This window comes from Gekko japonicus, unplaced genomic scaffold (genome assembly GCF_001447785.1).
Source record: "Gekko japonicus isolate JY-2015 unplaced genomic scaffold, Gekko_japonicus_V1.1 scaffold1659, whole genome shotgun sequence".
NCBI classification, from domain to species: domain Eukaryota; kingdom Metazoa; phylum Chordata; class Lepidosauria; order Squamata; family Gekkonidae; genus Gekko; species Gekko japonicus.
Window position 1 is genome coordinate 322,678 of NW_015167100.1, and position 13,084 is coordinate 335,761.

The 13,084-nt window shown below is 46.7% G+C and overlaps 1 pseudogene; it reads right to left on the reverse strand.

Moving 5' to 3' along the window:
* Positions 1 to 1,028: 1,028 nt before the first annotated feature.
* The window catches only part of LOC107111888, a 38,877-nt pseudogene continuing 26,821 nt past the window's right edge, over positions 1,029 to 13,084 (reverse strand).

Genomic DNA, 13,084 nt, shown 5'->3' on the forward strand with positions numbered 1-13,084 from the left:
GGTTGTCAGTTCCAGTTTGTGAAATTCCTTGAGATCTGGAGGTGGAGTGTGAGGAGGGGAGGGATCTCAGTGGTTTATAATGCTGTGAAGTTCACTCTCCAAAGAAGACATTTTTCTCCAGGTGAATTGACTCCTGTAGTCTGGAGAGCAGATGGAATTCTGGGAGATCTCCAAGCCCCACCTGGATGGATGAGGATTTTAGGCAGAGCTGCTCATTTCAGCATTCAAGCTACCATTAAATATGACAAGTGGACTAAGCAGGCACATCTCTAGTACCACATAATGGTTTTAGGATTAATTATGTTTTAAAAAAATCAGTTGAAATATCCATTTTTATTTTTATACCCTTCAGTTTGGTGTAGTGGTTAAGTGTGTGGACTCTCGTCTGGGAGAGCCGGGTTTGATTCCCCGCTCCTCCACTTGCACCTGGCTGGATGACCTTGGGCAAGCCATAGTTCTGATAAGAGCTGTTCTTGAAAAAGAGCAGTTTCTGTCAAGAGCTCTCTCAGCCCCACCTACCTCACAGGGTGTCTGTTGAGGGGAGGGGAAGGGAAAGGAGTTTGCAAGCCGCTCTGAGACACCTTTGGGTAGTGAAGGGCGGGGTATAAATCCAATCTCCTCCTCCTCTTCTTCTTCATTTTAAAAGCTAAGTAAATAAAAGTTCAAGAAAGCCAATCAGAGCAGACAAGGCTGAGGGGCCAGGGGCCTGCTGTCTGTAAATATGGGTCTACTTTTGCCCCAGTGGGCCATAAACCAGTGAGGAACACAGACTCCTTTATTTAACTGAAAGTATTACATAGTTTATTGAAGTGCAATGCTCATTTCAGTGAACACGAGCCACAAACGCTCAGATTAGAACAAAGAATGGTAGAGGCTTTTACTACAGAAATAGTAGCATGCACATTGAATAAAATGTAGCCCATAAGGCTCAGAGCAAATACAGTGGAAAGAAAAAGACCAAACACATTGTAAGGTAACTGAAAAGGCCCAATAGCAAACAGTTCCCTAAAAATACACATACACCCGCGACCCATTTAGTTTAAAGCCAGGCCCTCTAACTTAGTCTAAGTCAGTAGATATCTGAGGCCTTGTTGAAGATTCCACTCTAGCAGCACAAAAGGAGACAGAGAGTGAAAGAGACATATCCCACATATATACAGGATTGGCTCTCTTATTATCTTCCACTGAACAACGCCAGTAGGTGGGATCAACGGGTGTCCATAGAGAAGGATTCTCGCTTGTGACTCCCACTTGGGGGAATGGACTGCCTGATATGGTCAGGAAGGCTCCCACAATCTCACCATGCCACAGAATGTATAAAACCAATTGTTGAAGATGGTATTTGCATAAAGGGAATAAGGTTGTAGTTTTCATCTCTCACAATTGTAGGCAGTTTTACTGCATAATGTATTGAAGGTATTATACTGTTTTCATTTTGTTGCCCAATTTACTTTGACGCAATGTCTGTCCTCACATCAGGCATTTCTATGGTTTCTCTCTGTGATTTTTTTGATGGGAAGTAAGTTTCCCCCTCTGACGGAAGCTTTTTCCACACTCCAGACACTTAAATGGTTTCTCCCCTGTGTGAGTTCTTTGATGGACAGTAAGATTTCCACAGTGACTGAAGGTTTTTCCACACTCTAGGCATTTATATGGTTTCTCTCCTGTGTGAATTCTTTGATGAGAAATAAGGTTTCCATTCCTACTGAAGCTTTTTCCACATTCAAGACATTTATATTTCTTCTCCCCTGTGTGAATTCTTTGATGGTAAGTAAGTCTTCCACTGCAACTGAAGTTTTTCCCACACTCCAGGCATTTATATGGTTTCTCTCCCGTGTGAATTCTTAGATGTAAATTTAGGTTTGAGCTGTGACTGAAGCTTTTCCCACACTCCAAGCATTTATATTTTTTTTCCCCTGTGTGAATTTTTTGATGGGAAGTAAGGTTTCCACTTTGACTGAAGCTTTTTCCACACTCCAGGCATTTATATGGTTTCTCCCCTGTGTGAATTCTCTGATGGGAAGTAAGGTTTCCAATCTGACGGAAGATTTTTCCACACTCCAGGCATTTGTATGGTTTCTCCCCTGTGTGAATTCTTTGATGGGATGTAAGGATTCCAATCTGACGGAAGATTTTTCCACACTCCAGGCATTTGTATGGTTTCTCCCCTGTGTGAATTCTTTGGTGGTAAGTAAGGCTTCCACTCTGACTGAAGCTTTTCCCACACTCCAGGCATTTATGTTTCTTCTCCCCTGTGTGAATTCTTCGATGGGAATTCAGGCTATCTTTCCACCCAAAGTCTCTCCCACACTTCAGACATTTATATATTTTCTTTCTGTTATCGGTATTCCAATGTATATTAATGTTCAATTTTTCAGGAAAAAATTGTTTGCTTGCAGAAAGCAGACAGCAACCTGTGGCGTGGGCGAACAGACCTGATAACAGAGGAAGAGAAATGTAGGGATTTAGCACTGGAGCAAGAGACAAGCACAAGACATTCAGTGTCTTTAAACAGGAACACGAAGAGTGCCTCATGTATGAATATCTGTCCTTGGGGCAGACATTGTGGGTTTGTGCTTGATGCATGGGGCTCTTGGCTTTCCCTTGAGGGTAGGGTTGCCAGCCTGGAGGAGCTGAGAAAGAAAGACACGTGGATGAGACCCTTAAGGACCTGTTAGAACCAGTGTTCCCTCTAAGCTGAGTTAGTGTGAGCTAGCTCACAGTTCTTTAGCCTCCAGCTCACGCATTTTTGTCTTAGCTCAGGAAGGATGGCTCCAGAGCAAACTAATTCATGCAGTAACCAAATCGCTCGCTCACAACTTTAATGCCAGAAGCTCACAAAACAGAATTTTTTGCTCACAAAACTCCACAGCTTAGAGAGAGCATTGGTTAGAACTGTCCCACTACTCTGTTGATAGCTCTCCTGCTGTCATGGAGAGTGAGGGTTTTGAGGCTGGAGGGCACCTGGGCGAGGGTTAGGAAATAGGATGCTGGAAATAACCCCTTAGAAGTAATTCATTCTTTGCACGCTGAAACAATATCTTCTTGTACAAAAGATGCCCTAATACAAATACACAGGACCCCCATAGTTGTTCACCTCTAAAGATCTTCTGGCTACACTGCCAGAGGCTTGGATAATATATTCAGCTTGATATTAAATTTAGGGGTCCTGAAATTGGCAGGAATTCCCCCTGGACACTCTAAAAAGGAAGGAGCCCACTTAATGGGATATTGTAGGAGGTACACTGACAAACATGAGATTAAGCAAACTCTGGAGGACGACGGGAGACAGGCGGGACCGGTGTGATGTGGTCCATGGGGTCGCAAGGAACAACATGGGGTCCATGGGGTACGACTGAACAACAACAACAAAACTTCTGTTTCAAGTCTGAAGAGCTCTCACACATCCTGGCTATGGAATAACGGACTCAAGCTTTCAAGACAATAAGCAAGCTTCCCAACCTGGGCATCTCTCTTTCCTTCTCCACTCTGATCCAGTCAAGAGCCTGAGAAAACCATCTGGCCTCTGCTCAGTCTATTGTTAAACCAGCTGGTACTCTTATATCAGGCTAGTACTCTGGGCAGGTAATCTAATCACCCCACCCTAAATTGACCTTTCCCATAGAGAGCATTGTTGACTTTTCCATAGTTTCCCTGTACCAAGCATGGTTGATGTCCCGATATTTGCAGGGTTTTCTTTTTTACCTTTCACTCCCCTAAATTCAAAACGTGCCAATGAGAACCAAGACCATGACCACACATCAATACAAACACAAATCAACCACCTGTATGATTTCTATAGAAAGGGCACTCTGGCCCCTCCAATTTTGCAGCAGATTTCCAGTGTTCATACGAAAGGTGTCTAGAGATGGTTTTGGTTATGTCTCTGCTGTAAAGCATCTGCTTTGCTTTGCAGGCACATTGGGACAAAAAATCCCAACTTCAAGGATAAGGTAATGGGGTCTGAACTTGCTGAGACTGAGAGGGGAAAAGATCTTGGGGTTGTAGTGGACAGCTCAATGAAAGTGTCCACCCAGTGTGCTGCAGTGGTGAAAAGGGCAAACGCTGTGTTGGGGATGATCAGGAAAGGGATTGAAAATAAAACGGCCAATATTATAATGCTCCTGATCTATAGCACTGCCTCATCTGGAATTCTGTGAACAGTTCTGGTCACCAGATCTCAAAAAGGACATTGTAGAGCTGAAAAAAGTACAGAGGAAGGCAACCAAGATGATTAGGGGGTTGGAGCACCTTCCCTATGAGGAAAGGCTGAACAGTGTGGGACTCTGCAGAGTAAAAAAGGGATGATTTAAGGGGGGGCATGATAGAGGTTTTTAAAATTATACAAGGGGTGGAGAGCGTTGACAAAGAGAACTTCTTCCTCCTCTCCCAAAATACTAGAATTCAAGAGGATCCACTGAAGCTGATGGGCACTAGGTTCAGGATGGATAAAAGGAAAAAGTAGTTTTACACAGAGAATGATTAGAATGTGGAATTCACTGCCAGAGGATGTCGTGATGGCCACAGGAATAAACAGTTTTCAAAGAGAATTAGACAGATTCATGGAGGAGAAGTCTATCAATGGCCACTAGCCAAGGTGACTGAGGGGGACGTCCACATTCAGAGGCACTAAACCTCTGAATTCCAGAGCCAGGAGGCAACATCAGGGGAAGGCCCTCTGTGCCCTGTTGTTGGCCGTCCAGGGGAACTGGTTGGCCACTGTGTGAGACAGGGTGCTGGACTAGATGGACTATGGGTCTGATCCAGCAGGGCTCTTCTCATGTTTACAACATCCCAGGATCAAGGCCTGGCATCTCCAGTTTAAGGGACCTCAGGAAAAACAGGGTTGGGAAACACCCTGGCTTGAAAGTCTCAGCCTCTGCAGCTTGACTTTGCATAGGTGATCTCACTTTGCAGAAGGAAGTTGCCCATTTTCATAAATTCGAGATCTGCAGGTACAACTTCAGCACTGACAGCCGAACAAAGCTCTTTTGAAGAGAAGCAGCTGTGAAGAGAAGGCCACACAGATCAAACCAGCCCTTGGAAGGAAGGGCAGAGGCCACATACCTTCCCACGACACCGCTAAGCACCTGTCTGCCAGCCCCTCCTCTTCATCAGAGCTCAGTGGAAAGAACTGCTCCTCCTCTTCCAGCCAGGATATGAGGTCAGGTTTGGCAATCAGATGTCCTGTTCATCAGGGAAAACAAACAGCATTAAGATCCTTCTGAGCGCACAAAAAAATCTAACAATTCCAATGCAGCTGACTGACTCTGTCCCACCAGAAATATACAACTGCAGAAAATGCAAGTTTCTTTTAGAACAAAAAATAGGAGTGAAGTCTAGAATCATCTGTATGGCTGCCCTGGCCATTCTGTGCCTGTTCCCTGCCAAGCTGAGATGGAAGTGTTAGCTGAGAGCAAAAGTGCCAGAACCCTGGAGCAATCAGTTCCCAACACCAGTCATTCATAAGAATAAAGGTTTATTGAGACAATGAAGGTATCCAGACTCATAACATTTTGTGTTAGAACTAACCCAAAAGAGCGCAAAGCTAGCAGTTATATATATATTTTAAAAACCCCGACACTCTAATGGCTCTGATCCAATCACACTAGTCCTCCAGAATATAACGGTCCTATCTCCCCAGGGGGAAACGACACCAGGCGCTCAAGGTTACATTTCTAAGTCTAGCCGGCTAAGCGAGCAGAAAGCGGAAGTGAACATTCCAAGCCACCCAGGCCCTCCCTCCAGCATCCATGGCAACCCAGGGGTTGACAGAAAGTGACAGAAAAGGCAGCACAGATCCCTCCACAGCCACATCTCAGCCCAGGGAAGGCCAAGCCCAGACTAGAGCGAAGCCCCTTCTTAGACCACCACACCTTCTCCAGGCAAGGCATCCCTTGACACCTCTTCTGATGCCCTCTCAGGGGGTCCAGACACAGGCCTGCCATGTAGGAGCTCCCTGTGTGCAAGGAGAACCCCCTCCTCCCCCCCATGAGAGGAAGGATCATGGAGAGTTGAAGAGATCCACTACTGGGCCCAGGTCAGGCAGCCTGACCACATCCTCCTCCATCAGGGACTTCCTTTTTTTTTTTTTTTAAAGAACAATTTTTATTATAGGAATATTACAACACGTTCAACATAAAAATATTAGAATTAATACATGAGGGCTCTTTTTGTAGCAGGAACTCCTTTGCATATTAGGCCACACACCCCTAATGTAGCCAATCCTCCAAGAGCTTACAGAGCTCTTCTTACAGGAGCTACTGTAAGCTCTTGGAGGATTGGCTACATTAGGGGTGTGTCGCTTAATATGCAAATGAGTACCTGCTACAAAAAGAGCCCTTCCTGCAGTGCTCCCACCCCCTCCCATTTATCATTTCTTTTAACTCTTCTTATCTCTAACAAAAAAACCATAACTTGTTTGTATACCGGTAACCTATAGTTCAAAATATGAGTTTTTAACTTTTCTATATCTCGGAGTCTATAAACTCTATTCTCAATAATTCTCTAAAGAGAACAAATTATTCTTCACGTCCCAATCTTAAGAACATAAGAGACGCCAATGTTGGATCAGGCCAAAGGCCCATCCAGTCAAACACTCTGTGTCACACAGTGGCCAGAAATACCAGGTGCCATCAGGAGGTCCACCAGTGGGGCCAGGACATCAGAAGCCCTCCCACTGTTGACCCCCCCCAAGCACCTTTCTCTAGATATTCTTTAAAGTCTAACCAATCTGCAAAGAATTCTTCCGAATGTTTGCTATTCAATTTCCTTGTAAGTTTGTCCATCTCTACCATAAAAAGTAACTTCTTAATCCATTCCCAAACCATTGGTACTTTTTCTTGTTTCCAAGCTTGAGCATAAGTCATTCTAGCCGTCGTAATTAGGTACCACATCAGATTTCTTTTAGATGCATTAACTTCTTCCATTTTAAGGGACTTCCTTACAGTCATTCCTCACAGCCCAGGAGAAAAGGATCCTCACCCAGAGAGGCCACATTCCCAAAATTCTCCAGCATGACTTCCTTGTACAGGGCTCTTTGGGCGGGGCTCAGCAGGGCCCACTCCCCCTGGGTGAAGTACACGGCCACCTCTTCAAAGGACACCAGACCCTGGAAGAAGAAGGAAGCATTTCTTTATATCACTAGAAAGAAATTCCATAGAGAGAGAAAGCCAATTAACACTGGAAGAGCAGCACAAAGAGAAGGGGAGAAGAGCCCTATGGGGATATTTGGCTCCCCCCTCCCAGCCCTCATTGGGGGTACATAAGAACATAAGAGAAGCCATGTTGGATCAGGCCAGTGGCCCATCCAGTCCAACGCTCTGTGTCACACAGTGGCCAAAACCCAGGGGCCATCGGGAGGTCCACCAGCGGGGCCAGAACTCCAGAGGCCCTCCCACTGTTGCCCTCCCCCAAGCACCAAGGATAACAGAGGATCACTGCCCCAGACATATCTTGGACCAGAAGGGCTGTCCTCAATCACAGGGGGCCAGCAGCTTTTGGGGGAAGAGGCCATAAGGTACAGGACCAAATCATTTTCTGTGGGCAATTCATGGTGCTGCATTGTTTCATAGGCCTCGTTTGGCTTCTCTGCAGGCCCCATCCCGGATAGGGGAGGTCACCATGTTTCTGTCTCCCCGGTGGCCAGCCTCACCAGCACCAGGACCAAGGGTAAGGGGCCCGATCCTCTGAGCCTTGCAACAGGGAAGGAAGCATCCCTGCACTCTGCTGCGTATCTCCCCAGTGACCCCATCCCTTACCTGAGCTGGCTGCATGGCCGCTCTTTCCCCTTCACCACACAGAGGAGATGGCGGAGGAGGCCTCAAGGGTGTGTTTCTGCTGCCGCCTTGGAAGGAAAGAAAGAGGGAAAGCCTTTTTAGTACAGACACATTTTCTGTGCCAGTCCCTTCAGTGAACCTTTCTCTGGATTAATAGAAAAGGGTCCAGTAGCACCTTAGGTAAAGGTTTCCCTTGCTCGAAAGCCAGTCGAGTCCGACTCTACGGTTGCGGTGCTCATCTCCGTTTCCAAGCCGAAGAGCCAGCGCTGTCCAAAGACGTTTCCGTGGTCATGTGGCCGGCATGACTAAACACCAAGGCACACGGAACGCTGTAACCTTCCCACCGAAGTGGTACCTATTTATCTACTTGCAATTTCTTGCTTTCGAACTGCTAGGTTGGCAGGAGCTGCAATTAGAGATGGGAGCTCACTCCATCATGCAGCACACTCGGGTCTCGAACCGCTGAACTACCGACCTTCCACAGCCTGCAGCTCAGCGTCTTAACCACTGGAGCCACCGCACCTTAAACACTAATAAAATTTGTGGTAGGGCGTGAGCTTTCACTTCTTCAGATACAGCTAGAATGGGAGTCTATCTGTCCTATATATCGGAACGCGGAGTGATTTCAGATGCCAAATGACAATAGCAGGTGAATGACAACAGCAGGTGTGATTGGATTAGGTGTGACATGCAGAGAGAGAGTCGGCACGGAGAAATCAGCTTTGGTAATGAGACGGGAAACCGAGGTCTCGGTTCAGTTCAGGTGGATGCATTGTCTTGAGCTTCGTTATCAGATGCAATTCAATCTTGAGCTTTCTCTGGATTGGCTTTGGAGATGGAAGTCAAGATACTGCATTTGATCTATGAAGGCTCAGGGGTGTTTGGCCCCACTTCTCTCTGCTCAGAAGGGTGGTCTCACCTTCCTTATTGATTTGACCCTCCTCGCCTCCTTGAAATGTTTCCTCCCAACCTCTGCAAATCCATTCTGGGAAAATGAGTCCCTGACCCTGTCTCTAGCCACACCACTCTCTCCTGCCCTCTGAGGGAGGACAAGACCCTCCAGCTTGCCCCACACAACTCGGGGGAGGGGCCATGACACAGTGGCCGTGAATTTGCTTGGCATGCAGGAGGTCCCAGGTTCAACCCCCAGCCTCTCCAGTTGAAAGGATCAGGTAGGAGGTGATGTGAAAGACCTCAGCCTGAGATCCTGGAGAGCCGCTGCCAGTCTGAGTAGACGATACTGACTCTGATGGACCAGTTCGGTCTGATTCTGTATAAGGCAGCTTCATGTGTTTATTGGGTGTTGTAAATAAGAAGCGGGAGACTGACCGGTTATGAAGGTGCACAGAGAGTTTATATAGTTATAAAGGTGAATATATACAGGCTGCGGTGGCTCAAGTGGTTAAGACACTGAACTGCAGGCTGTGGAAGGTCAGTAGTTCAGCTGTTCGAGACCCGGGTGCCGCATGATGGAGTGAGCTCCCATCTCTGGTTCCAGCTCCTGCCAACCTAGCAGTTCAAAAGCAAGAAATTGCAAGTAGATAAATAGGTACCACTTTGGTGGGAAGGTAACAGCATTCCGTGTGCCTTGGTGTTTAGTCATGGCGGCCACATGACCACGGAAACGTCTTCAGACAGCGCTGGCTCTTCGGCTTTGAAACGGAGATGAGCACCGCAACCCTAGAGTTGGATTCGACTGGCTTTTGAGCAAGGGAACCTTTACCTTTATACAGGCTATTGAACAGCATGTCGTACCTTACTCTATGAGAACTAAGTCCCCTCCAGCTTACTAAACTGATAGCTATTATGCTAAACCCCAGCCAATCTCTAACAGGGTGATGCAATCACTAACTCTAACAAGCCCTGAAAGAGTAACACTTGCTAGAATACACCTGGCTGTAATTACATCATTACAGCTAGGTCTGACAGACAGATCAAACTGATCTATAGTAACTGCTTGCTACCTCTATCACTCTGACATATATCTCAATAGTGTTCATGTGAGAACATACTGGAAATGAGGTGGCAGAGCCCTGAGGGGAGGGAATGGATTGCTGGGCTTGAGGAGGCAGGTAGAGAACACCCAGTGTAAGCTTTCCACAGATAAATGTTTCTTTGTATAGTGGAAAAACTCCCTGCATGCAGAAAACTAGCACTGCAAGGAGAAAGATTCTGCTCTCTTGGTCTCTATTTGCTGTGCTGCTGTCCTGTCTTGGGGAGATTTGAGCAGAGAGAGTAAAAGCACATGTGGAGAAAGCAAGGGGAAAGAGCTTAAAGAGACCACCTCGGATCTTGGCCACTTCTTCCTCCTGCACAGACGCACCAGGTCTGAGACTCAGATTTAAACACGTGCCAAGCAGAGACTATGTCTCATCTTGCATCCAGCACTGACACTGAATAGACCCTGCAGCTAAGCTGGTTTCCACACAGGGACAAGAATGTGTGGTTCCCCCAATGCTGCTGCAGTGGCCATAACCGTGTTACCAGCAACAGACCTTCCACGTGATCACATGAAGCTGCCTTCTACTGAATCAGACCACTAGTCTGTCAAGGTCAGTATAGAGATGTAAAATTTCCGGAAATTTTGAAGCTCGGAAAAAACCCCGGTTTTTTTCGGGGGGAAACAGAAATTTTCGGAAGAATTGAAAAAATTAGCATTTCTTTTGTCTTTTCTAGTTTGAAAGTCATTCTGTTACTTTAGGAACATAAAATATGACTATGGACATTTTTACTTGGCATGAAATTATCACAACTAGCATATTAAAAATATAGTGTATCCAAACAATTATTACAGAATACCCACCCACATGCAAAAACAAAACTGAAACTTTTTTATTTTCTTCTGACAATTGCACCTCCTAAAGGAAGAAATGCATCTTGTTCTTGCATTGGAGAGTTCAGTTTGTAACCTAGGACTTGCTTGTCCTCAGTGCACAGAAATTAGATCAATCTGATACCATATATCTATATATTTCTTTTCTTTTTTCAATTTTTCCAATTTTTCGGAAAAAAACAAAAAAGGCTTCAGGAAAAAAATGGGCCTTCACATCTCTAGGTCAGTACTGTCTACTCAGACTGGCAGCGGCTCTCCAGGGTCTCAGGCAGAGGTCCTTCACATCACCAGCTACCTAATCCTTAACTGGAGATGCTGGGGATTGAACCTGGGACCTTCTGCATACCAAGCAGATGCTCTACCATGGAGCTACGGCCTCTCCCCTCCACATGGCAGGTTTCTCCACAGTTTCCCTGCCCAGATGATGCCAATGAAGCTTTCCTCTTCTAACTGGCCATACCAGAGCCCTGATTCCTCCAGGTCAGACAAATGTTACAGATGCTTCACTCTATACATGCTTGCAATGATTCAGAGCTTTCAAATGTCTTAGTGAAACTCACAGGGATGTGGTTACAGCATATAATATTTTCTATGCGAGCCCTAGTGTAAAAAGGACATATTTTTTTAAAGGGGTCACGTCCCACAGCTAATTTAGGCTGATTGACAGATACACTCACAGGGATGGGCTTGTGTGGATTCCCTGCAGCGACACAGGGGTTTCTCCCCTTTATCCTTAACCCCCCCCCCCCCCCCATACATACACCACCACCAAGGCTTCCTTGCTTTAAAGAAATCATAAATTGAGTAGGGTAGTATCAGTATCAATTATAATATGTGAATGTTAAGTTTTCATTTACAAAATGGCAATGCCTTCATCCCATTTCATTGCAGAGATATAAGGGGAAAGGCCCATCTCTGTAACAAAAAGGGCGAGAGCATTACTTAAAAAACAAACAAACTGGGGATTCAGATAATCTGATAAAAGTATCGATATAATGTTATAACAGTAGTCAACCGGCAATTTAAACAAAGGAACCTTGCAAGAGCTGTATAAAATATAAACTATACAGACTTTACGTAACACTGTATGTAAAAAAGGAAAAAGGATCAGTTTTCAAAATGCAAAGGTTGCAGTCTTGTTACTGGGGTCAGGTTCCTCAGATAATCCTCCTTTTCCTTCTTTTCTGTTTGGTGTGGTTTTTCCAATAGCCCAGGGCCTGCCCCCCCCAAAAAAACCCTTAAACCCACCCCAGCTCCCCCAGGCTTCTCTATTAGCATTTCTCCTGCATCTGCTGCCTTCCCCAATCTCCCCCTCTGCCCCCCACTCCTGCATTTGTTCCCTCCTTCTCCCCCACCCAGAATCTCCCCCTCAGCCCCCCACTCCTCCCTCCCCCATCTATTCCCCCTTCTCTCCGCAAGACCTCTCCCTCAGCCCCCACTCATTCTCCCCTCCAGCATCTGCTCCCTCCTCCCCACGGCCTGAAATCTCCCCATCAGCATCACACTCCTTTCCTTCCACAGCCTCTTCTACCTAAATGGGCGCCTGTGGAATCCGAAGCTACTTGAATGTCCTCAAGGAATTTCTAGCTTGGCACTAGGGTTGCCAAGTCTGGGTTGAAAAATACCTGGAGACTTTGGGGGCGGAGCCAGGAGTGGGTGTGGCTTGGGGATGGGAGGGGCCTCAGCATAGTACAATCCCAAGAGTCCACCCTTCAAAGCAGCTATTTTCTCCAGGGGAGCTGATCTCTGTTGGCTGGGGATCAGTGGTAAAAGCGGGAGATCCCCAGGTCACCCCTGGAGGCTGGCAACCCTACTTGGCACTAAGACACCCTCCAGTCCCATAACAATTTTGCCTGTCATTCTTTTCACATACGGGTTATTCTAACTTCCCCTCCAACAGAACATAACTTAAAAGATCTGTTCGTGTTTTTTTTTTTTAAATAAGAGCCATATTTGGTTCTATCCTGAGGCCCATTTGGCTCTTGAACTACGGTTGCCAACCTCCAGACACGGCCTGGAGATCTCCCAGAATTACAGCTGATCTCCAGATTCCAGAGGTGAGTTCCCCAGAGAAAATGGCTGCTTTGGAGGATGGACACTATGGCATTATACCCCGCTCAGGCTGCTCCCGTCCCCAACCTCCATCCCCCCTAGCTCCCACCCCCAAATTGCCAGGAATTTCCCAAGCCAGAGTTGGCAAGCCCCTAGTCTGAGAGGAGGAAACCTCGCGGGGCCGTGCAGAAAGGGGCGGTCTCTCGTGCAGGAGGGGGAACTGCCACTGCCAGAAGGGCAGGGAAGGAACTGGAGGGGGGGGGCTCTCTCACCCCCTGCCTACCCCCCCTCCTTTCTGTTTTGGGTCTTGCACTGCCCCCCCTCCCCCCCTCACACACACACACGAGGAAAGGTCCCTTTTCTTCCCGTCTCCCCCCCCCCCCCCCCCCCCGCTGCTTTGTTTCTTTGTTACAAAGACCGC